This window comes from Psammomys obesus, unplaced genomic scaffold, assembly GCF_907164565.1.
Source record: "Psammomys obesus unplaced genomic scaffold, mPsaObe1.curated_primary_1811, whole genome shotgun sequence".
NCBI classification, from domain to species: Eukaryota; Metazoa; Chordata; class Mammalia; order Rodentia; family Muridae; genus Psammomys; species Psammomys obesus.
Window position 1 is genome coordinate 45,138,198 of NW_026585895.1, and position 25,230 is coordinate 45,163,427.

General features: G+C 46.8%; 1 protein-coding gene across 1 annotated transcript in view; it reads left to right on the forward strand.

Annotated features, from left to right (window-relative positions):
• The first annotated feature begins 305 nt into the window (after positions 1–305).
• Positions 306–25,230, forward strand: part of Ttll11 (tubulin tyrosine ligase like 11) — a 226,768-nt gene continuing 201,843 nt past the window's right edge. The window contains exon 1 of the mRNA XM_055600408.1: positions 306–355. The gene's annotated coding sequence lies outside the window, so the exon portion shown is untranslated. The remainder of the gene's footprint in view (positions 356–25,230) is intronic.

Here is a 25,230-nt window from a genome sequence, read left to right on the forward strand (position 1 = left end):
GGCGGCCGAGGCGCGAGCGGCGGACGAGCAGGCGGGCGCGGGCGCGGCCGGGGAGCCCGAGCGCTCGGCGCGGGACGAGCAGCCCAAGGCCCTGGCCCCGTCCCGGGCGCGGCCCCGCGCCACCGAGGAGGGCGACGTGCGAGTGTCCCGGCGCCTGCCGCCCGCGCTGCCCCTGGCCCCGTCGACGCCGGCGGCGCAGTTCTTCTGCCAGTTCGCCAAGGCCCGGGCCCGGGGCTCCGGCCGGGGCTACCGGCGGAACTCGGGCCCGCTGCGGCCGGTCACCGTGGACAGCTCCAAGGCCCGCACCTCCCTGGACGCGCTCAAGATCAGCCTTCGCCAGCTCCGGTGGAAGGAGGTGAGGCCCGGGCCCGCCGCGTGGGCGCAGGGGGGTCGTCCTTCCAGGCCTGGCCCCGGAGCCACTTCCCAGGTCAGCTCAGCCCGTCCCTGCCCTGCTCCCCTAAGGCTCCTGGCGTCTGTAGCCATGACCTCTTCAAGCTGTAGATTCCTTTTGATATCACTGACTTCTTCGTCCCCGGGCCCCGGAGCCAGGAACCCACCTTTGATTTTCTTCCTTTAAGTTATACTTGAAGTTTAGTAAACTTTAGTGCTGCTCTTGGGCCACGCTTGTGCTCGACAGCGCCTCGCTACACTCTGCTCCTTAGCTGTGCAACCTTGAGCAAGCTGCTTTTCTTCTTTGGCCCGTTCACCTCTGTGAAGTGAAGCCGGTTCGTTACTATCAGGGAGGCTTACTGCCTAATGATCGCACAAGTTTTCAGTAAGTGAGGACCTCTTATCCCGCTTCCTTCCTCCTCACACCGCCACCGCCACCACCGCACGGCAGACACGGCTGTATGATTCAGGGGATGTAGCAGGTGACAGCAAGTGGAGGATGAAAGCATGAGTGAGGAGATGAATCATTCGCCCTTGAATTCGTCACAGTCCTTTTAGAGTGTGGAGCAAAGCCGTCTGACTTTATGTATAGTGTAGAAGCTATTGGCGAGCCTTTGGGAGTGGGCTAACGATTACAGGGGCCGAGCCTTGTGCTGAGGCTGTGGTAGATAAAAGTGCTTTAATGAAGTTGGAAACTGGAGAGATGGCCACAGGAAGGTCCGCTCTGGTCAAAATGTTGATGTCCCAGAGGAAGAGTTTGGTTTAGAGGAAAACCAAGAATCAGATGTGTGTTGGGGAGGGGGGGATGGCTAGCAACTCAAAATCCCAGGTATCAGAGTCCCCTCAGTCTTGACTTTGACCCCCTGGAAACGGGAAGACTCTCAGTTTTACAGTGCCTAAATTGTAGATCAAGTCTCATGTCCAAAGACAGGAGGGCCAGAAAGGTAAACTTAAACTTGTCCTAGTGAAAAAGAGTCCAGGGGTAGAAACTGGCTAAGAACTCAGCAGGCTAGCCAGCTAGGGCCTGTGCTCAGCTTAGCCCTGAGAAGGGACAGGAAGCAGGCTTGATGTTGCTCAGCCAACCCAGCACAGGTTCATTCGCTTATTTTGTAAATATCCACTGTGTTGATACCAAGCTCTGTGCTGGGCCTGGGAATTACACTCAAGATGTGCACTTGTCTTCAAGTGTTCGGTAGGGAACGAAACACAATAAGTAGTCCCAGTATTGACAGGATCATTGCTGCTGCTGCTGCTGCTGCTGCTGCTGCTGCTGCTGCTGCTGCTGCTGCATTAAATACTCCTCTCCTAGCTAGCTACTTGCATGGCTTTCTCTGTTTCCTCTTGAGACCTCTGATCAAATGACACATCCTGAGAGAGGTCTCCAGCCCTTGCTATCGTTTGCTTCATAGCATGAACCTCTACCTGACATTGTGTTGTATTTACCTATCGTTTGTTTCGCTCACCAGAATGTAAGCTCTTCACGGGCAGGCATTTTGTTTTGTAACTGCTATTCTCAAAGCTGTCTGGCAGATGGAAGTTGCTCAATAAATATTTGTTGGATGCATGAACACGGTATGTGATGAGTGTTTCTGTGTGCTGTGGGAGGCAGACGAGGACAACTCCAGCACACCTTCCTGGGGGAAGTGAAGCCCAAACGAGTCTTGAGTGTCGACCAAAGTGATTTAGCGGTGTGGACTTTGGTTCCCTGGTAGAGGGAGCATCATGGGCCGAGCAGAGTGCGCTCAGTGCTTTCTAGTAGCACTGTCCGGCTGGGTCACAGAGTGGGAGAGGGAAGGGTGAGGGGTAAGGCAGTACAAGTAAGCCAGGGTCAGACTGTGGGAAGGGACTTGGGCCCATTCTTGAGAGGGAACCTTGTAGGCCATTGCAGAAGCCTAAGAGTCTTCAGTCCATCAGCTGGACTACTGTGGAATTCTTCAGGCCTCCCTTTGCTCATCTGAACAGTGAGGACAGGGAGAGAAACTTAGGCTCCTAACCTACCACTATCACCACAGAATGACCATGCTAAAGCCTTGTACCAGTGAGCCCGGAAGAGCAGGCAGCTTCCAGGGCCCCACCTTGACTGCCCCTCCCAGCCCAGGCCTGCCTCTGTCACTTGGAAAACATGTTGGCATGGAGGTAAAGATGCTCATTCTAGCATACTTGAACATAGTTCACTCCCAACAAAAAGCCCTTACTGTGACTTAATGACTTGCTCACTGTCACCCTTCCTAAAGGCATGGTGGTATTTGACTTGTGCCCCTGGTGGTCCTACTCAAGAGATACTCATCAAATAAGTGGGGGATGTTGCTAGCACAACACATATGCTGTTGGACGCACTAAGATGTGGGGGTTGAAACACAGCCTCCAGAACCCTGCCGATCCTTCTGACTTTGTCCGATGATAGTTGTATTCTTAGCATCTAAAGCAAAATCGAATGTATGACAAGTAACATAGATGAACTGGGTACTAACAGTGCAAACACACAACCTCCATCAGCTCAGTTTCTTATCCCTTATGGGAGGAGGCAGTGTTGGGACAGGATCCTCTCCTTGGGGTGGGTGGGGGTGACTGTGCAGCAGTCCCCTGAATGGTTAGCTGTGCTGCTGTAGAGTGTGGGAGCTCCCACCGGCTGACTTGGGTGGAGGTGAGTGGGTTAGCCCAGGAAAGAAATATTGGTCCTGGCCAAGAGTGGTGGCAACCGCCCTTGATCCCAAGACTTTGGAGGCCAAGGCAGGAGGAGCACAAGCTCAAGGCAAGCCTGGGCTACATAGCAAGACCTTGTTTCAAAAAAGAAAACAAATAAATGAAAGAAGGCCATGACTGCCAGTCAGTGCGAATGTTCCCTCGCTCTCCAGGTGTGTAGTAAGAACCTTCTCATCATGGTCACAGGGGGCCTTGAGCTAGCCCATGAATCCAGACATGTGCTCAGCTGCTGGGTACACACTTTCCCTTCTCTTTTTGGTATCTTTTTTTGTTCCACCTGTATCTAAAACCCACAGTGATGCCCACAATAATGAACCCTTATGCAGCTCTTACTCTACGCCAGACAAGTGTTCAAACCTCCTGACCACACGCTACAGTGAGTGCATTTGATAGAAGGGAAGACTGAAGTACGCGAGGCTAACTGACATAGGGCCCTCTGGTGAGTTCGAGGCAGAGTTAGCATTTGAATTAGACATTTCACCTGTGTCCAGGCGTCAGCTCTCTGCTCACCTGCAGACCGCAGCAGTGGGTAGGAATGGAATAGGCTCCTTTTGGGCAAGAGCTCTCACAGAAGAGGCACAGAGCGGCAAACAGATGGACACAGTTCTGTCTGGAATCTGAGTGGGCAAAGGAAATTTCACACAGTGGGGACAAGGCAGAGAGTCTTGGTTTCAGGTACAGGAAAGACCAGCCCAGACAGACAGCTGCAGACCATGCCAGGAAGCATGCATTCCTGTCTACACTGCCCTGCAGCTTGTGGCTTTATGTAGACGCAGCTTCCTTTGCCCACCGTCCCTGTCCCTCATGCTAACCTTGATGGTTAAATTTTCAGTTACCCGGTCTGGGCAGGTCTAATTCACCTGTGTCCATAGCAGGTGGGTTTTTTGGGTTTTGTTTGTTTGTTTGTTTGTTTTTTCCTGCAAGAGCAAATCCACAGATGGTCTGAAAACTTGTAGGTGTGAATAAAGTTATTCCAGGCTAGCAGAGTCAGGAGTCCAAAACCACCACTGATGAAGCCAGATGGTTCCTGGCTCACATTTGGAGACTCCATAGAAAATTCTCTTCCCATCTCCTACATGTCTGGCTTGTTTGCTTTTTCACTTGTCTCCTGCATTGGAGGAGACCTTGGAGAAAAGACACCACAGGGAACAGATGTTGAGTGTGTCAGCTGCCTTCCTTGGGGATATCAGTTGCGGATGGGTTGCTTTGATGCCACGGACACCACTTAACATGAATAGGGGCTCTGAGGGATTCAATAGTAGGACATTTGTTGGCAATGGATTGCATAGTCCCTGTCCCGGGAGCGGTGACAGTGCAAACTCTTGTCTCAGACACTCCAGGAGATCTTGGAAGGTACCGGCCTCTCTTCAGCACAAGCACACCACTGCCTTAACACTCGTACTATGTGAGGTACTATTTATTAGGTATAGATGCTGGGGATGGTACCAAGTGCTTAGTGCTTATTTAGAGTGTGTTGGGGAGCTGGGGAGATTGCTCAGCAGTTTAGAGCACTGGCTGTTCTTCCAGAGGACCCAGGTTCAATTCTCAACACCCACATGGAGGCTCACAGCTGTAACTCCAGTGCTAGTAGATGTGATGCCCTCTTCTGGCTCCTGTCAGCACCGTATGACCACAGTGCACAGACATGCAGACAAAACACCCATACACATAAAAATGGTAAATAAATAAAGAAAGAAAGAATGGATTGAGGGGCTAGCGTAATGGCTCAGTGGGTAGAAGCGCTTGTCTCCAGGCCTGATGACCTGGAGTTTGATTCCTAGGACCCACATAGTGGAAGATGAAAACAGACTATTGACCTCTGTGTCTCCACACAAACACTCTGGCATGCCCACATGCACACACACACACACACACACACACACACACACACACACACACATACACACACATACAGAGAACAATGGGGGTTGGAGAGCTAGCTCAACAATGACTAGAACTGACTCTTTTCAGAACACCTGGGTTCAGTTCCCAGCATCCGGTGACTCACAACCACAATTTTGGTTCCAGCAGGTCTGATGCCCTCTTCTGGCTTCCACTCCAGGCACATATGTGGTACACAGACATACATGTGGGCAAAACACTCATATACACAGAATAATCAAAAAATAAATAAATGAATATAATTGTAAAACATTTAGAAAATAGCGGATACAACATTTCCTGTGGGTTCTTTTATTTCTTCTCACACTAACCTCAGGCAGAGGGTGTCATCATCTCCAGTTTAGACAAGAGAAACCACAGTTGGAGGGAGATTGGTACAGGCCTAGTCCAAGGTGACAAGTGACAGAGCCATACAGGGCTAGAGTTTGTCACCTAGTTTATGATCCTAAACTATCTTTTTTTGCTCTTCCCTTGCTAAAAGGCATCCTGCAATGAGTTAGGCTGTTGCCTCACCATCATTCTCCCCAGATAACGCTGGAGAAAAGAGGCAGGCCCAGCATCTACGCTAGAGTCAGGTTAAGTAGCAGTCAGCAGCATTCCAAAGCTCCTCTTGTGGGTGTTTTACAATTCTCCACCTCCTATCCCCCCCCCTTCCCCCATCCAACCTGTAACTCTCCAATGACAGCAGAGTCACTCAGAGCCAGGAGAGCAACATTACAAGCAGCACTTAGAAGAAAACACGCTGAAGTGCACCCTGCCAGGCAGACAGCGCCCACTCCTTCCAAGTCCTGTCTCACCAAGGCACAGAGGCAATCCCCATCCCCGGGCTATCTGATGGCCCCCTCCCCCCTCTCCTCCCCGCTGTGGAATGTTATAACGATTTGCATCTCTGAGTCCTTCTGGAAAAAGGCAGAGTAAGAAATGAAAACCAGGGTGCCTTGCCCTCCCCCTCCCCTTTCCAGTTTCAATGATAGTGCAATTTATGTCGTAGTTTTGAAAAGAGCATTGTACTTGAGAACAGTTTATACCCCACTCCATCAAATGTTCTCCTTCAGCAGACATGTTATTTTAACGTATAATCCGCCAGAATTTCCCCTTCGCTAGTTAAACTTGTCATCACATAAAAATCACAGTTCACTGCTGCTGGTATTTGAACAATACGCGTAATAGCTTCAGCATCCAGACTAACTTCTTAAACAGCCCCTTCAAGACGGTAAATTCCAGGGGTCACGTCCAGGGTCTGTAACTACTACAGATTAATTTTTTTAAAAAGCAGGTGTGGTGTTTCCTGAGGCTGCTTCATAGGTACAGGATACATGCTGTGCATTGTTAATTCATTTTGCCAGCAGTTTGGGTCCTGGTTTTCTGTCAGCTGATGATGAGTGCAAAAATCCACCCATACGTTTTCTTTCCCTTTGATATCTATTCCTGAAGAAGAGCCTATTGTGGAAATAATTGCCCTCTTTCAACTGTCTCCTCTAAGGGGAAGGAGCAGGTGGCTGAGGGTTAAAATACTTGCCATTGGAGTGTGGACTTTGTATAGAATCCCCGGGCCTCGGCTCCTTAGCTGCGATGACACTTGCCTGGAGAGGATGTCTGAGAGGCGTGAAGGAAGGTGTGCACATCGCTGTGGTCCACAGCTGGGCACATGGCTGGTTTTCAGTTAGCGTTCTTTTCCTTCTATGTGACAGTGAAGACATTGGTCTGCATTTGTGCTGGTTGTATGATCTATTTCATCAACTAGAGGGAAAAAAATGTCAGTGTGCTAATTAAGCTCATCCCAAGCACGTATGGCCATCCGTTGTTTCACAGGTATTTGTGACCCACACGTACATGCTCTGTTTGGGCTCCAGGGATGTGACAGATAGCAGATTTGGTGGTGGTGGTGGCTGTTTGCAGCACTGGGGATAGAGACCTGGATCGTGTGTCTGTGTGTGCATTCAATGTGTGCACGTGTTTGTGCATGTGTGTTCACGTGTGTGTGCATGTGTGTGTGTATGTGTGTGTGCATGTATGTGTGTGTGTTGCTCTGTCTCTGAACTTCACCCTCAGCCTCACAGGCTTAGAGGCTGTGGAAGGACCAACAGTTACATTTTGGGTCAAGGTCAAGCGGATGATTTAGTGTGGGATGACATGTTTGTAGGTAGTGTTGGTTTTGTTTTTAATCAGTTATATTTTGGGGAGCTATAACGGCGCTCTCAAGCTGGCCTTCAGTTTGGGATTCTCTTTTCACAAGCCTTCCAGGGCTGGGATTAGAAGCAGAAGCCACCACTCCTGGTATCAATTGTGCTTTTGAAGTTCCACGCATTCCCTTAGAATCCGGCTTTTAAAGACTCCGTTCTGGACTAAACGTGGCTCTCAGGCTTTGTAGGTCACATCAGTCACCAGGAGAAACTTACTGTGGCATCTAGGCAGCATCTGTCCCTTGTCTTTGGGTTCACAAACAAGTAGGTAGCTTCCCGGGGAGAGCAGCCGGGAGAGCAGACGTGGTACTACAGGCACTGGATGAAGCGTGCATTTCCTGGTTTCTCTGCTGCCTCCTTTCAGACCTCACAAGGAGTCTGTTAAAAACATAGACATTTGAATGTTGCCTCTGTAACATGACTGGAGGCCCAGACAATCTGCTTCCCCTTTCCCAAGAGGCTCCTCCTCTCTAAAAATGAGCCCAGTTGTGAAGATTGTCACACGGGTCTCAAGCACTTGGTACTTTGAACACACGAGGGTGAGTTTAGCTTCTCTCTAATGAATTTCTGACATCTGAAATACACTTTATCGCAAATGTTGGTGTCGTGAACAGGTACATAAGCCTGCTGTTCCTTTAATTCATTTAGGGCTTCCCTTTTCCTTGTGACTGCTTCATGAGACCCTACAACAAAGGCCATTGTTTGGGGGGCTGGAGAGAACATTGGCTGTGTTTCTGTCTTGCTGGGTCAAAGGAGCATCTCTGAGTCCTCCTTTGGCCTTGTGTCCTCAGCTAAGTGTGTGTGTGTGTGTGTGTGTGTGTGTGTGTGTGTGTGTGTGTGCGCACGCGCTCATGTGCTTCCCTGGCCTTGTGAACCACTGCCTAGTAATGTTTGAAAATGAGACCTAACAGGCATTTCTAGGCCCTTCTCCCCACTGCTTCTGCCGTCTGAATAAACCCCATCGTCCTTGAGGAAGCTGGGGAGGGTGGGTGATTGTCCCCCATGATGCATTCTCTGTCCTGGGCAGAGCTTTGCATTTGAAAGCCAGTTCTTCATATTCAACAGAAAAAGTAATGAAGACATCAACTTTTATAAATATTCCATGAATGCTCAAGAAAAATGTATATTCTTTATTTATTGAATGTAATATTTCATACATGACGTTTGATTCGTTGGGAATTGCATTATATAAATTTTATGGCTTTAGTTTTGTGTTTGATATCATTATTTATTGAAGTTATGCTAATATTACTCTGTAATTGTGGATTTTCTATCTTTTGTTATTTTTCTCTCACCATTTTCTTGCTGTACTAGCCTGGAAGTTACACTTTCGATTTTTTATTCTTATAAAACTTTATGCTAGAAAATTTAACATGCTAGCTGGCCTTGGGGAGGCAGAGCAGGAAGATTTATGTGCGTTTGAGGTCAACCTGGTCTACAAAGTGAGTCCAGGACAGACAGGCTACACAGAGACACTCTGTTTCAAAAAAGAAAAATTGACATTCATGTAATTATACAAAGTTAGAATCATGCTGCTCTTTTTAATTTTAAAAAGAACTTAGTTTTATTTTTAATTAATTAATTTATTGTTTTAAATTTAAATACAAAGAATTAAGGAAATGACATCATTTACCTCCTTTCTTTTCCTGTCTCCAACCCCTCCCATGTCCCCTCCTTCCAACCCTCCAACTCCCTTTACGTCTCCTATCCATGCCCTTTCAAATAGACAGCTTCTCTCTCTGATTACATATATGCATAAACACACAACTATAACCTACTGAGTCACTTTTATTGCTTGTGTGCATAGGATTTCCGGGCTGACTACTTTGAATTGGTTAGCCATTTAGGGGCTCATCATCAAGAGATGCTAAATTCTTTCTCTCCCAGCAGTCATCAGTTGCCTGTAATTCTTTGCGTAGGGGTGAGGTCCTGTGAGATTTCCCTCTTCTGTCTTAGTATGTCTACTGATGTTTGTCATTGTTTAGGTCATATTGCTGTGGTATCATGAATGCAGCTTCCATGTCATTTCCAGGAGGCACAGTGTCACAGCATACTTCCTGGTCCTGTCTCTTACAATCTTTGTGTTCCCCTCTGTATTTCCTGAGCCTTCGGTGCAGGAGCTGTGATGTGGGTGTATCCATTGAGGCTGTGCTCCCATGGCCTGCTGATCTCTGTGTGATGACTGATTATGGTTTTCTGTAATGGTCTCCATTTTCTGTAAAGAAAAGCCTCTTTGATGAGGAGTGACACTTATCTATGAGTATAAGGGTAAACATGATTTAAGAATCTTGCTAGCTAAACTGGTGGCAATAGGTTCTATTCTAAGATCTGTCACCTCAGTAGCCCTAGGGAGTTGGCTAGGTTATTGTTATCATTTTTAATTATGTATATTTATTTGGGTGTGGGTTTGTGCATGTAAATGCAGTGCCCGCTGATGCTAGAAGAGGATGTTGGGTCCCCTGGAATTGGAGGCGATTGTGAGATGTCTAATGTGGGTGTTGGAAACAGAACTCTGGTACTCTGCTGGATTGATCAGAATGTGCTTCTAATTACTGGTCCATCTCTCCGCCTCCTCCCCTTCCTCCTCTTCTGTTATTATTTCTGTTTAGTTGATCACTTCACAGACTGACCGCAGCCCCCACTCTCTTCTCCACCCAGTCCCACCTCACACCCACCACCTCTCGCCCCCGCTTCTCAGAAGGAGAGACACCCCATAGGTGTTGATGTACCCTGGCACATCAAGTGGCAGCGGGACTGAACATAGCCTTTCCCACTGAGGCCAGACAAGGCAACCTTGCTAGGGGAAAGGGACCCAAAGGCAGGCAACAGAGTCAGAGGCAGCCCCCACTCCAATTGTTAGGAGACCCATATATGACCAAGCTATACATCTGCTACATATGTGTAGGGAGTCTAGGTCCAGACCATGCATGCTCTTTGGTTGGTGGTTCAGTCTCTACACTGTAGGTTTTCTTGTGGTGTCCTTGACCCCTCTGTCTCCCTCAATCCTTCCCCCTACTCTTCCAAAAGACTCTGTGAGCTCTGCCTATTGTTTGGCTGTGGGTCTCTGCATCTGCTTCCATCAGTTGCTGGATAAAGCCTCTCTGAAGACAGCTATGCTTGTCTGCAAGCATAGCAGAGGATCATTAATAGTGTCAAGTTGGCTCTCTCCCACGGGGTGGGACTCAAATTGGGCCAATCATTGGTTGGTCATTCCCTCAATCTCTACTCCATCTTTAATCCCTACACTTACTTGTAGGCAGGACAAATTTTGGGTGGAAGGTTAGATGGAGTGTTGGCGTCCCCCTCCCTCTACTGGAAGTCTCATCTGGCTACAGGAAGTGGCCACTTCTGGCTCCATATCCTTCTGCTACTAGGAGTCTCACCTAGGGTCACCCCCATAGACTCCTAGGAGCCTCTGCTGTCCCAGAGATGCCCCCCCTACAATTTCCATTCTCTCTTCTGGTCCTCCCTCCTCCCCATTCCCCCTTCTCTCCCCACACCTGATCCCCACTCCCAGTACCCTCCCTATTCCCTCTCCTACTAGTTTTCTCCCTCCATCTACTTCAGACTTCTATTTTATTTCCCCATCTGAGTGAGATTCAAGCAACCTCCCTTGGGCCCTCACTGTTACCTAGCTTCTTTGGGTCTGTGGATTGAAGCATAGTTATCCTGTACTTTTATGACTAATGTTCACTTATAAATGGTACATACATCTTGTGCATCTTTCTGGGTCTGGGTCACCTCATTCAGGATGATCTTTTCTAGTTCCATCCTAAGTAGTTTCTCATTGTGTAAATGTCCTACATTTTCTTTATCCATTCTTAGGTTGAGGACCATCTAGGTTGTTCCCAGTTTATTACCATTATGAATAAAGCTGCTATGAACATAGTTGAGCAAGTGTCCTTGTAGTATGGTGGAGCATCTTTTGGGTATATGCCCAGGAGTGGTATAGCTGGGTCTTGAGGTAGAGCTATTTCCAATTTTTTGAGAGACTGCCAGATTGATTTCCAATCAATCAATCTGGATTCCCAATCAATCTGTAGGTGTGTGGGTTGTACAAGTTTGCACTCCCACCAGCAATGGAGGAATGTTCCTCTGTCTCCACATCCCTGCCAGCATGTGCTGCCAGTTGAGTTTTTGATCCTAGCCATTCTGATGGGTGTCTCAGAGTTGTTTTGATTTGTGTTTCCCTGATGGCTTAGGATGTTGAACATTTCTTTAAGTGCTTCTCAGCAATTAGATTCCTCTGTTGAGAATTCTCTGTTTAGTTCTGTATCCTGTTTTTAAAATTGGGTTATTTTGGTTTGTTGGTGTTTAATTTCTTAAGTTCTTTATATATTTTGGATATTAGCCCTCTGCCAGGTGTAGGGTTAGTGGAGATCTTTTCCCATTCTATAGGCTGCCATTTTGTCCTATTGACAGTGGCTGTGCCTTGCAGTAGCTTTTCAGTTTCATGATGTCCCATTTATTGATTGTTGATCTTAGTGCCTGAGCTGTGGTGTTCTGTTCAGGAAGTTGTCTCCTGTACCAAGGAATTTCAAGGCCATCTCACACTTTCTCTTCTATTAGACTTAGTGTATCTGGTTTTATGTTGAGTCTTTGACTTGACTTTTGTGCAGGGTAATAAATATGGATCTATTTGCATTCTTCTACATGCAGACATCCAGCCTTCTTTGCCAAAAATCAAGTGTCTGTGGGTATGTGGGTTTATTTCTGGATCTTCCATTCAATTCTATTGATCAGCCTGTCTGTTTTTATCCCAATACCATGCAGTTTTTATTACTATTGCTCTGTAGTAGTGCTTGAAATCAGGGATAGTGATACCTCCAAAAGTTTTTATTGTATAGGATTGTTTTAGCTATCCTGGGTTTTTTATTTTTCCATATGAAGTTTAGAATTGTTCTTTCCTGGTCTGTAAAAAATTGGGTTGGAATTTTGATGGGAATTGCATTGAATCTGTAGATTGCTTTTGGTAAGATAGCCATTTTTACTATGCTAATTCTACTGATTCACGAGCATGGGAGATCTTTCCATCTTCTGATATCTTCCTCAATTTCTTTCTTCATAGACTTGGAGTGTTGACATACAGGTCTTTCACGTGCTTGGTTAGAGTTATACCAAGATAATTTGTATTATTTGTGGCTATTGTGAAGGGTGTTGTTTCTCTAATTTCTCTTTCAGTCTGTTTATCACTTGTATGAAGGAGAGCTACTGATTTTTTTTTTTTTTAGTTAATTTTGTATACAGGCAATTTGATGAAGGGTTTTAACAGCTGTAGGAGTTCTCTGGTAGAATTTTTGGAGTCACTTATATATGCTATTATATCATCTGTGAATAGAGATACTTTGATTTCTTCCTTTCCAGTTTGTATCTCCTTGATCTCCTTTAGTTGTTTTATTGCTCTAGCTAGAACTTAAGTACTACATTGAATACATGTGGAGAGAGCGGGCAGCCTGTACTGACCCTGATTTCAGTGGCACTGCTTTAAGTTTCTCGTCATTTAGTTTGCTGTTGGCTATTGGCCTGTTGTATATTGCCTTTACTATGTTTAGGTATGTATCTAACATGGAACTCACAGGACAGTTAGCAGGAGTGTGTTCTTCCTACCATGTGGGTCCTGGGGAATCAAACTCATGGCATTAAGGTTGGCAACAAGCACCATTAACTGCTAAGCCCTCTTACTTGTCCCATTAATCTCTTAGCAACATAATTTTAGAGGAAGTTTTCATTCAGGCCCTATTCAGCTTTTGTAGCTGATATTTTTGTTATTTTATACTTTCTTCAACTTCAAAAGTTAGATATTATTTTAGATAGCTTTGATGTCTTTTGGGTTTACCCATAGTTGCCATTTTCTTTGGTTATTTTACTACTCAGGCTCAGAGTGTTCCCTTGGATGTAATTCTTGAGCAGTTAATTTAATGAGATGCTATTTAAATAATTCTGGTTTTATTTCGCCAAAAATTACTTTTATGTTTCCTCATTCTTAAGGGACAGTGTTGTGGCACACAGTTCATATGGCTCTGTCTTGCTGGTCTCTTGGTCCCGCCCTTTGAAGATATTGTGACTTTTCTCACACTTTTGCTGTTGGGGTGAGCCGGCGGTCTTTCTCCTTTTGCTGGTTGGGTGTACTTTCCTTTGAGTACTCTTAAAGTCTTCTGTTTGTTTCAGATGCCTTCTGAGTCACTGAGGCATTTCCAGAAGAGAGGGTTTTCTTTTTGTTCAGCTTAGGATTTAGGGGATTCTATTTTCTAAGGTTTGCTATCCTATCAGTTCTAGAAAGTTCTTAATCATTCTCTCTTGCAATATTCTCTCTTATCTAGTCTCCTTTTGCTGTCTTTCTCCTTGGGGTTTAGACTGAGGTCTCAAGCCTTGTTTGATGGTACACTCGTGTGCTTGGAACTTAAATCTCTGGCTTTGAGGTGTGGGTCTGAAGTGAGGATTCTCATTTTATGTGACAGCTGCAGAGGCTTCTATGGACCAGAACAGTTAACACTAGTCTTTTATTTTGTTTTGTGTTGTTTTTATTTTATTGTGTGTGTGTGTGTGTGTGTGTGTGTGTATGCATGTTCATACATGTGTATGTGTGAGTGTGTGTGTCTTTGTTGTACTTTTTTTGTTGTTATTTTTTCCAGACAGGGTTTCTCTGTATCCTTGGCTGTCCTGGACTCACTTTGTAGACCAGGCTGGCCTCAAACTCACAGTGATCTGCCTGTCTTTGCCTCCCTGATTGCTGGGATTAAAGGTGTGTGCCACCTTGCCTGGCCTTTGTTGTACTTTTTAAAGTCTAGACACGGTATGAATTTTGTCTCCAGACTCTCTTGCAGGAAGTTTTATGATAGGCATCCTGAGGAAGACTTTTCCCTCTTATTTCTCCTTGCCTTCATCAAGGCTGTGACAAAAGAGGTTTTTTTTCTAGTTCACCTACTGAAAATATGGCATTTTAGGGGGGCTGGCTCGTATGAGAGTTTCTGGTCTGATTCTCACTTTGCCAGCAGGCGTTCAGAAGCCAGAGTGCTTTCAACAGGCAGCCCATTGCCTAAGTGAACAGGAGCAAGACAGTCAGGTGACTTACTCAGGTGACTCTGCTGACCGTGGAGAAAGGATTACAGGGAAGACTGGAGGCAGAGAGGTAGGTTAAGATGCTGCTGTAGACTCTGAGTCAGGGTTGGTTATGACACCTGGCATGGGATGGTGATGGGTAGGAAGAGTATCCATTAAGACTATTTCCCTGGACCGTCCGTGGCAGGAAGCTCATCGTATTCCCCTGTCAGTGCCTGCCACAGAGAGGTATTCACGATGATAGTGGGCTTGAACTGGCATCACCCGTGGACCTAGTGCTACTTCGGAACAATGATTTTCTTTAAAGGGAGATGACATAGAGAGACTCTAGGCATTGCAAAGCTCAGCAAGAAATGAAGAGCCAGCTTCTGGAGAGCCCTGAAAGCCTCGGATCTGGCAGGGCTCATTTTCCATGATCACTCAGTTTCCTTTAGCTTGTGCACTTGTCACTTTCATCAGGAGTCCCAGACTGTGTCCGAGAGTGTCACACAAAGCCTTACCATCTTCCTGCTTTTTTTTAAAAGAACATTTTCTCAGAAACAACTAAATATTATGAGTCTCTTTGCACTTTGCAAAGCTGTTCCCCTAATGGCTGTTGTTGCTTGGAAAACTCCCTACTCCTAAGGTGTTTTGTTGGAAAAAAGTGCCTTGTGTCTGGGGATCAAAGGGAGAGGCGAATGGTCTCTGCTGTGTGACAGTTTAATAAGCCTCAGATGGCCACTGAGGACTATGGCTGTATGTTCTGTTTGAGCGAGCAGAGCATTTCTAGAAAGTGAGGTGAATAAAGCATACAGAGGCAGCTTTTAAAGCCCTGGGCCTGGGAAGTCTTCATTATCAGTAAATATGAGTTGAATGTCAGCTGTTCTCCAAGGTCTTTGAACCAGGACCAAAGCTGTCCTTTTGAGGGGATTAGAGGGGGGGCGCTTCTTCTTCTAGGAAAGAATATACTAGTCAATATACTATTTATTCTATTATTGAAAAATTTGTTGCAGTATGTTATTAATAAGTTAATGTTGGTTATTAAATAATATTCTGTTGTATCATAATGGAGTATTTGTTGATTTGAACTTGGAATTCAGAAGTAAACAAAAGATGATTGAGTTGCAATATAAAGTTTTAAATTTAACCATTGCACTGATTCTAAAGAGGGATTTCGAACAATTTCCAATGTAGTCCCAAGCCATCTCTCACCTGGAAAAGCCGACCTCTGTTTGGAAACACAGGCTAGATGTAGCCTAGATCAGTAGGGCCTTCTGCTTGTCAATATTGTCATATTGCCATGTTAAAATAAGATACTTGATTGCCATCTGCCAAAAAAGCCTCATTATAAATCTCAAATCGCCCAAATAGAAAATAACCTTGTTTGCTTACTTAGATGGAATGTTTCTCGTTGTTAGTTTAAACCAACAAATCATTTTGTTATGACAGCATGCCAATACTATGTAATAGCTATTGCTCAGAAATCACACGCTGGAGAGTTAAAAATAAAATATTCTAGTCTGGCCTTTTTGGCCTGAGCCCATAGACCCAACCCTTCTGATATCAAGGCAGGAGGATCGATTGAGCCTGGAGTTTAAGCACAGGCAACTTAAGGAGAATCCCCTTCTCCATAATAAACAAGAAAATTCCACATTACAAAAAGCCTGCCCAGAAGCAGCCTGGTGAGACGAGCCACCTGGGCTGGCCAGCCCGGGGTTTGGTTCTGAATTCTGTCTGAAGACTAACGCATGGTAAGGAGACAGGAGGGCAACACAGGCTGGGCCAGAGAGATCTAGCAAGATGTGTGAAAAAAAAACAGGATCCCCGGCAAGTGAGGTGGGCAGTCTTTTTGACAGCTTTGACCTCTTTCATTCCTGCTGTTTTCTGGATAATGGAGCGAGTTCGGGTCTAGATCCGTGGTGCTGCTGTTTCAGTGCGCTGCTCTGCCCACACCTCCTTCCATCTTCACGTATCAGCTGAAATCTCACTTTCCGGAGGAGACTTAGCTGACTGCAGTGATGCTTGAATCTGGACTTCCTTTCCATAGTGTGCATAGGCTTTATGGTTATTGCTCGCTGAATTTTCTCCTTCCCAGCAGATTTTAACTTCAGCTAGTGCAAGGAACCATGTCTGTCTCACTGGATCCTCAGAACCCAGTGCACAACGCCTGAGATAATCTAGAATCAGATTTTGATACATATTGGCTGGAATAAATTTTCCATTCCTCCCTCACACCTTTCCTCGGCTTGACTTTGTGCCACAGACCTGGGCAAACAGCAGTGGCACCCTGTGGAGGCTGTCCTCCAGGGAGCCACAGGCTACCTCGAGAAGCAGGAAGCACGGATAAAATCAAGGGCACCCTGGCTCAGGCTCAGCACGGAGGCTTCAGCTGGGAGGAGCCTCTGAGCTAAGACTGGGCTGTGGGAGAGCCGGCTATCAGGGAGAGAGTAGAGTTGAGGTGATAGCTGTGCTTGGTAAAGGGGTGACAGCGCTGGGGAGGGGAACTGCAGGCAGGATGTGAGAGGGAAGTGACATGAGTTGGCCTAAGATATATGCAGAAACCAAGCCCGAGACGTCTGAACTCTCAGTCTGAACTTCAGACTGAGAGTTGGGGGATCTGCTGGAAGAATGAGTATGAATGGAGGAGTGCGTGTGTGTGTGTGTGTGTGTGTGTGTGTGTGTGTGTGTGCCTGCCTGAAGTGTGTGTGTGTGTGTGTGTGTCTGAAAATCAGATGCATAGATCTGCAGATGAGAATGCCCCTCTGGCTGTGCTGTGGAGGTATATTTGGGGGTGGGACAGTAAGCAGAGCATGTAACTCTGACTTAGGGACAGACGGAATGGTCTCCTCCAGTCTACCATCTAAAGAGTGGGACATGCAGAGGAAGCCCTAAGGTGACATTGGGTGCTGAGCCAGCTGTGGAGACTGACAGAGCAGGATGTGAGCCCTAGTTAGGAGTCGGGATAACACCGGGCACTTTATTGAGCCTCATGCAGGTTAGGCACCGCCCCTAGCTCCACGCCCCACAGTGGATGACTGAAGCAAGACTGACCAAGACTGTCCCCAGTCTGTGTAAATGAGGACAAGCCAGAACTTACACTCAGGTCTTCGCTTGGTGTTAAGTCAAGCAGTCCGTCCTGTCCCAGGCTGGGCCTAGGGAGTGCGGGCAGAGGCGGCTCTTCTTCAGGACCACTGCCCCCCCTTCTGATGGGTGGGGGCCCAGGAGGCCTCTCTAGCACAGAAGGCGGTTTCCATGTTCGCTTCAGGCATCCCATGATGTCCTCTTTCCTGAGTGTCCTTTCAGACGGGAAGGAGAAGGCCCGGGGGCAGCTGCCTGCTGCCTTCCGAAGCACAGTGGGGAGAGATTTGTGTGCAGCTCCCAGCCTCAGTGCTGGGCGTTTGGCTGCTATTTAATAAAGGCCTCATTGCAAGGAAGGGCCATTAAGCGAGCAATGACGTATTTCATCCTTACTGGGAAGAAGCTGCAGAATTAAATCAAATTCAGACCGTGTGGAAATAAAACAATAAAAATGCTATTCACATGCGTAGGCCTCTTCCTGAGTTGAGAGGGACTGGAAGGAACCACCCAGAGCCAGAATCCAGGGCTGCTTTCTTGCTGAATACTTGTAGAAATACTGACTCGGATGTAGAGATCTGTGTCCTTCTCCAATGGCTCTGAACATACCGCTGGAGAAGGCGTGTGTGTGTGTGTGTGTGTGTGTGTGTGTGTGTGTGTGTGTGTGGTTTGTGCATACACACTTGTGCACATGTGCATGCAGATGTGTGCGCACATATTCACATGTGGAGTGTCTCCTTGGTGGCTCTCACCTCATCTTTTGAGATAGGGTCTCTCCCGCCCCGAGCTGGCTCCTCAGTTTGACTAGGCTGGTTGGCCAGTGAGCTCCAGTGGTGGCTTGTCCCCATCCCCACCCCCGTTACAGGTGCACACACCACACCGTTTTCATGTGGGCGGTGGTAGTCCAGACTCAGGCCCTCATGGCAGAATGGGACGGTCTGAGTCGTCCCCCGTTTGTTTTACGACCTGTCCCCACCACCCATCGGGAAGCTCCTTACGGTGTCCTGTCGTCTGCAAAGCGTCACTTGGGAGCATCTTGAATTCTATGGCAGTGTTAGTACCACGGTGGCCTGCAGACCACCCACCCGGCTTCTCCACTGTTCTCCAGCCTTTCAGCTGGTGTCACCAACATCTGAGGTCACTTTCCTCCTTGGAACTTGTGCTCAGGCCCCACAGCTCCCAGAAAAACTGTTATTTATGAATGAAGTTCAGCACATTATAGGCCCCTGCCCCACCCTTGTACCTCAGGTAAGAACATCACCTGAGGACCCAATTTTGACTCCATCCACTGTTTTACTGGGAAGGGCCTCATTTTTCACATGCACCCTTCTCTTTAAAACAAAACAAACAAAAACACTAAAACATCTCTATTAACTGTTGGTTTTGTACTAGCACTGTCTCAAACATCTGTCAAGGGCCTACCTGTCAAGCCACCAGCTCAATCATCTTGTTCCTGAGACTATTCTGAAAAGCAGGTCTGATTAGCCATGATGGAAAGAGTAAGGGTCAGAGAGGTTTGTGAAGTGTTTGATTTGTGTGTAAGTGGTGGGTCTGGGATTTGAACTTAGGTTGCCTGCATTACTCTGTCCTGAGCCCTCTGTGTGGGGATGGGCTTTGTTCCGAGATGACATCGCTTAAGCCAGAATGAGAGAGGGTAAGGTCCATGAGGAATGGGAACCAGGAGAGCAGCCTTTTTGTTTTCACTGGTTGGGTAGTTGAGATCAACAGGGTTCTTCCACTCCACCTTTTTGTTTGTTTGTTTGTTTTCTTAGAAAGCTGAATTACTTTAAGGAATTTCACTCCATTCTTAAAAATGGCAGGAAGACTGCTACCCAGTAAACTCCTAAGGTTCTGGGTTTTAGGTTTCTGAAGACAGGACCTAACATTCCCAAAGCTTGTCTGGGAACCTTGTTAACATCTACTTTCCCTGTAGGGATAGATCTGGGGGATCCTTAATCCTTATTTGTTACAAGCCCCCTAAGGTCACTGTTAGGGTCAGATTAGGTTGGGACACGCCAAGTCTGGGGACTGAGTGCTGTTTGTTGTGTGTACCCTTGGATCTGAGACAGAGTTGGTCATGCCAGACTATAGGAAGCATAAACCATCTATAAGGTGTCAACTCTGTCGCATACCTGAACATCCTCCTCACAGGGCCTCTGTGCCATTTATTCTCTACAGAAACATTCTGGTCTCCCTCATAGCTTCATCCCTCTGTTTTCTGAACCCCAGTCTCCCTAAGCTCATCAATATTTCTGCAAAAGTTTGTCTGTTTTTCTCCACTAGACTCCAAACTCTATGAAAGCAAAACCCGTGTCTCTGATATTTAGTATTCTGTGCCCAACACTGGGCACGGCAGAATGTGAGTGAACTCTGTGTCTTCATTTTTTTTTTTCCAATTTGTAAAATGGATGACTGTTGTTAATCAGTGGATGTGGGCAGGAGGTGAAGGCATCGAACACGAAAGCAGTAAGCACCTTCTGCTTGCTGTTTTTTTCTTTTTTGGTGGAGTCACCACCCTGAGCGGACTAGCTTGTAAATGCCTCCTAGGCAGCTGGCTGCTTAGCCTGACGTTCTGCAAACTTTCCAGTGTTCTCAAAGTTTTATAACGTGCCTCTCGCCCTGCCAACACCTCCCCCCCAAAGACTGTCCTCCAGTGGTCCCGCTTTGTTCTGCCAGAGCCATCTTGAGGTCTCCAGTAATTCCACCTGATCTGGCATAAGCTGAAGATTTCTGTATTCAATCTGGTGCTGAGAATGGAAACAATAGGATTGTGGGTTGGACTTAGCGGTTTAAAAAGATTACAGATGGTAGGAAGGCTTTCAAGGTAGCTTTCGGAAATCTCTGCCTGGAATCCTTCAGGAAGAGAATGAGAACACTGGCTGCTGAAGATGTCCTCTAAGCCTTTGTGAAAGCCGGCCAGATGCTGTTAGGTGATCTGAATTTAAAACTGTGTCTCCCTACGCAGCTGGGCACCACTACCCAGAACAATGACTACCACTCAGAACTCAGGCCTACAAGCAGGACTTGAACAAGTGGAAGCTGCCCTGGCATTCGAGGGACCAACAGTCGTTGCTGCCTTGGCACTGGGGAAGCCCTAAGTCTTAAGGTTGGGAGGATCCTGGATAAACTGGGGCCGGTCAGCTGGCAGCCCTGCACTGCACACATGGTAGCATGTTTAGGGAAGGCGGGTGACCGTGGAGCAAACGTTAGCATTGGCAGAATGTGTGGTGTGTGTGTGTGCGCGCGCGCGCGCGCGCGCGCGCGCGTGTGTGTGTGTGTGTGTGTGTGTGTGTGTGTGTGTGCGCGCATGCGTGCGTGTGTAGGTCGGGAGACAGTCTGCAGGTGTCCGCTCTCTCCTTTTACCAAGTGGGTCCTGGGGTGGAACTCGGATTGTCATGCGTGGCAGCGAGCACTTTTACCTGCTGAATCACCTCTCCAACCTGTGAACAGTATGTTTGAATTTCTTTTAAACATGTGTAAGTGTTTAGGCTGCATGTATATCTGTGTTACCACATGTGTGCCTGATACCCATGGAGGCCAGAAGAGGGCGTGGGCTGTCCTGAGACTAGAGTTACAGATGGGTGTGAGTCACTCTGTGGGTGCTAGGGATTGAATCAAGCTCTCCTGGAATAGCAGCCAGTGCTCATAACTATTGCTCTCTCTCTCCAGCCCCCAGATTTTCTGTATGTGAAGAGTGAGAAGTCATCAGTTTGTGGTCCATTTTCCAGCTGGAACTTGCACAAGTGTGCTGTGAAAAAGTTCATTTTTGCAGGAAACATTAGCAGCAGGATTGATAATGTGTGAATCTTGGAAGCAATTTGCTTTTTGATGTTTTCTGTTCAAATGTACTTTATACAATGATGGGCTTTGTTATGAGATTCTCATACAGGAATACAATGTAGTTTGGCCATCTTTACTGCTTTTACCCTCTCTTATCTCTCTCCGACTCCTGATTGTCCCCTCTTCTACTTTCATCTCTCTCTCTTTCTCTCTCTTTGTGTGTGAGAGAGAGCAGGGGAATAGAGAGAGGCTCAGTGCCTACAACAGCATGGCTGCCAATGCTTTCCCAGAGGCCACATCGCTGAAGAAAATGTCTTCCTTTATCAGCACCATTAACTGCCTTTAAATTCTTGGGGGGCGCTCCTCTCGATGTTCCATGATTGTGAGCCCAGTCTTGTCTGTGCAACACTGTCAGCCGCTGTGATAGCTGGAACTTTCGTAACACTCCTCTCCTCACATGTCCTCTTTCATTCTTTCTGTCCCCTCTGTCATGGTCTCTAAGCCCAGCTGCTGGAGTTTTGTTTTCTATCTCAACATTCAGCCTATAAACTAACACATTAGCTACTTGATGAATGTTTCTTGAATGGATAAGTTAATTAGGACTGGAGTCTTGGTCTGATTCTTAGTTCCCTGATGGTTCTTACTGATCATCATTTGCAACTTGATACAGGTTTTCCCTAAACTGACTTTGTTGGCACAATTCTTTGAGGCTGCTCCAGGAAGACACCACCTCTATGCTGTGTGTGAACACAGTGGACCTGCGTGCCGGGGAGGCACCTGAAAGCCCTCCTGGCCTGGCTTTGTCTCACTAGCCCATGTCACTGATTGAGGTGACACAATACAACACAACTGCCTCACTCTCTTGCCATCAGGGAAATGCCAGCTGTCATTGCTGACTGAGCCAGGCCCTCAGTCAGGTTCATTAAGTCAAGTGAAAGGTCTTGCTGAAATGTTTGCCTCAGGAGCTGGCACAAGCGCTACACTGTAAAAAGTGAGACAGTGGGGACATGACCCTGTGGTTCATCATCAGGCACAAAGTATGGCTCTAGACGCTGACACTGGCATCCACAGACTCTCCTGTTCCCCTGCTGTCAGGTGGTTATGCTGAGAATTCCCTTAAAGTCTCTAACAGGAGAGTGGGGTCTGTCCCAGCTGCGGACCAGCCCAGCACTTGGACTGGCCCAGGTTATGGGAAAATATTTCCTTCTTCATAGTAGCTTTGTTTGCCTATGAGAGATGGACATGTCAGTTATTACCAACTATTAACTGGAGATGTAATGCCAGGTTCACGGGACCCTCAGAGACCACCAGGAGGCAACTCGATGTAATAGCAAGAGAGCTTTATTACGAGAGCAATAGAACTTGGGACCCAAGTCTCACTGGCGCAGCAGTAGAGAAGTGGGATCCCGAGCTCTGAGTGAACAGGATTTTTAAAGGGAAAGTCTGTGAGCAGGGGGTTTCCATGGCAGCAAGCAGGGGGGCACAAGCCTTGGTGTTACAGAATTGGGTGAAGTTTAGCAGGGCGGGGTGACCTTTTCTGAGGCCAATCACAATCACAATCACAATGGCTAAGCCATATAATCACAATGGCTATTTCTCCAAACCATATCTGAAACATTGGGGAGAATTTTCCCACCAGATTTCCAACTGATTCCCATTGATTATTGCCAGGGAGTTTGTCTCTATTTTCTATGGAGCATTTATTCTGTATTATTTCCTGAAGGCTGTTGCTAGGAGAGTTAACTTTGTTTTCTGCCAAGTGCACATTTTGTGATATTTCCTGGTACCTGAATTCAGCTCCCAGTCAAGATGGCTCTTTACTCAGGCTAACTATACCCAGGCTAACTTAAACTGTTCAGAGAGATGAGGGACCAGACCTTCTCATGACTACCCTACACCCAAGCAGTCTCACTCTAAGCTTACTGTGAAGGATCCACTTCTATTTTATGTATGTGAGTGTCTTGTCCACATGAATGTATGTACGCCATGTGTACACAGTGCCCTCAGAGGCCAGAAGAGGCATCAGATGCCTTGGACCTGGAGTTACAGAGAGCTGTGAGCCACCATATGGGCACTGTGCCTTCATCATGGAGGCTTGACCCCCAGTTCATGCACACTGATGCTGGCTTGAAAGAAAAAGTGAAAGAGGCCATTTTTATAGAAGGTATGCAAGAGGATAGAGAGTGAGGTGGGGATTTAATCACAGAACAAAAGTGCTTTATATATTTGTTTGTTTGTTTGTTTGTTTGGTATACCAAGGCAGGGTTTCTCTGTGTAGCCTTGGCTGTCCCAGAACTTGCTCTATAGACCAGGCTGGCCTTGAACTCAGAAATCCACTTGCCTCTGCCTCTTGAAGTTGAGATTAAAGATGTGCACCCCACCCCCACACAGCTAAAGGTGTTATTCTTACATCTCTCCCACCAGCAGGGAGGAAAGATGCTTTACAAATATCCAGCTCTGTTGGCCTGAGGCTCCGTGGTCTAAATGGATGAGCAGAGGGAGGCCCAGGGCCCGGGTGACCTCCCAGTTCACAGGGGAGCACTGTCACTTCCACTAAGTGTGACTGGAAGTAACTTAAGTCTTGTCACCCTGGAGCTGAACAATTTTCATTTTTCTCTTTGTTGTGATTCGTCTTCAGAGGGCAATCAAATTCATCCCTCCCTGGATCTTTGCACAGTATTAGTAGAAGCATAAATTTGTGTATCCGTGATGGAAAAAAAGTATGACAGTTCCCCCAAATGGAAAGAGGGTTTGGTGAAATGCTGGCCCCATAGGAAAAGGTGCCTATCACCAAACATTCCAACTTGAGTTTTGTCTGCATGTCCATAATGGAGGAATGGACAGATATACACAACGAGATAGTATTAGCTAAAAGAGGGAGTCAGAATCCTATCATTACAATACTCTTGGTGGAACTGGAGACAACTGTACTAAGAGGAACAACTCAGGCACAGAAAGACCACAAGATTTCACTCACTTACATAGAATCCAAAAAACATCTCATAGAAGCTGAGAATAGAATAGCAGATACTGGAAACTTTCAAGAGTGAAATGTGGATGGGGAAGGCTGAGCAGTGGGTGTTAACATTACAGTCAGAGAGGGGCCAGGAGTCTGGAGGTTTGTTCACCAGTGTGGTGACTATAGTCAGCAACAGTGTGCTGGACATTTCAAGAATCTAACAGAAAAGATTTCTGAAAAATTTCACCATAAACCATGTTTTGGGTGAGAGCTGTGTTTAGTTTGATTTTAATATTATACAGACAATACAAGGCTCCCTATTTGTATGCATGAGTTTTACTTTTATCTCTCAGTTGAAAATACATAAAAACACGCTCCTTTCTAAATACCTTTGAACGCAACACGAGGCTGATAACTCAGTTCCCAGTACCCGCCACCCTGACTGGCTCGGGAGGAATGCCTTTTCTTCTCCATCTCTGGGCTCTCCTTTCTCCAAGGCCACTGCAGGAAGGCGCTAGCTCACTCTTCAGTCTCTCCTCTTTGGGTCCTGTCTACACTGCTGTATTCCAGTCATTTGGAGGATGGCTCCGCCCGGGTGTAAGCTATGCACTTTCCAACAGGCATGCAGTGCCAGATGCAGGCCTGTCCCTAGCACTCAGGGACCCTGGGGAACACTGACACCAGAAGCAGAGGGCAGGGCAGGGGAGCACCCAGGCAGAGGTGCAGGTGTGCTGTTGATGCTCAACTCTGGAGAGCTGCTAGGAGAGGACACTTCCTGCCCTGGTGCCTCTTCTGCCCTCCTACCCCTTCAGCTTAGGTACTCAGGATAAGGTCAGTAGAATCCTTTAGTGGTTGAAGGAAGCCCATTTCTTTCTCCTGGGCTTAGTTATTTGGAGACTAAGGATTTAATGGGGCCAGGTCCCATCCTTATTACCCCTATAGTTCATTATGGAGGCTTGGCTGTCCAACTCCTCTGAGTTCTGTTTCCTTTCTCAAACAAATATTTCTACACATTTCACAGTGTTGCCATGAAGGTGAGTTGAAATAGCACATGTAAACCACACAGCAAATACCATGAACTCAGTATGCAGTGCCCACTACTTTTAGTATAGGAATTACGGGCTTAAGATTTCTTCTTCTTCTTCTTCTTCTTCTTCTTCTTCTTCTTCTTCTTCTTCTTCTTCTTCTTCTTCTTCTTCT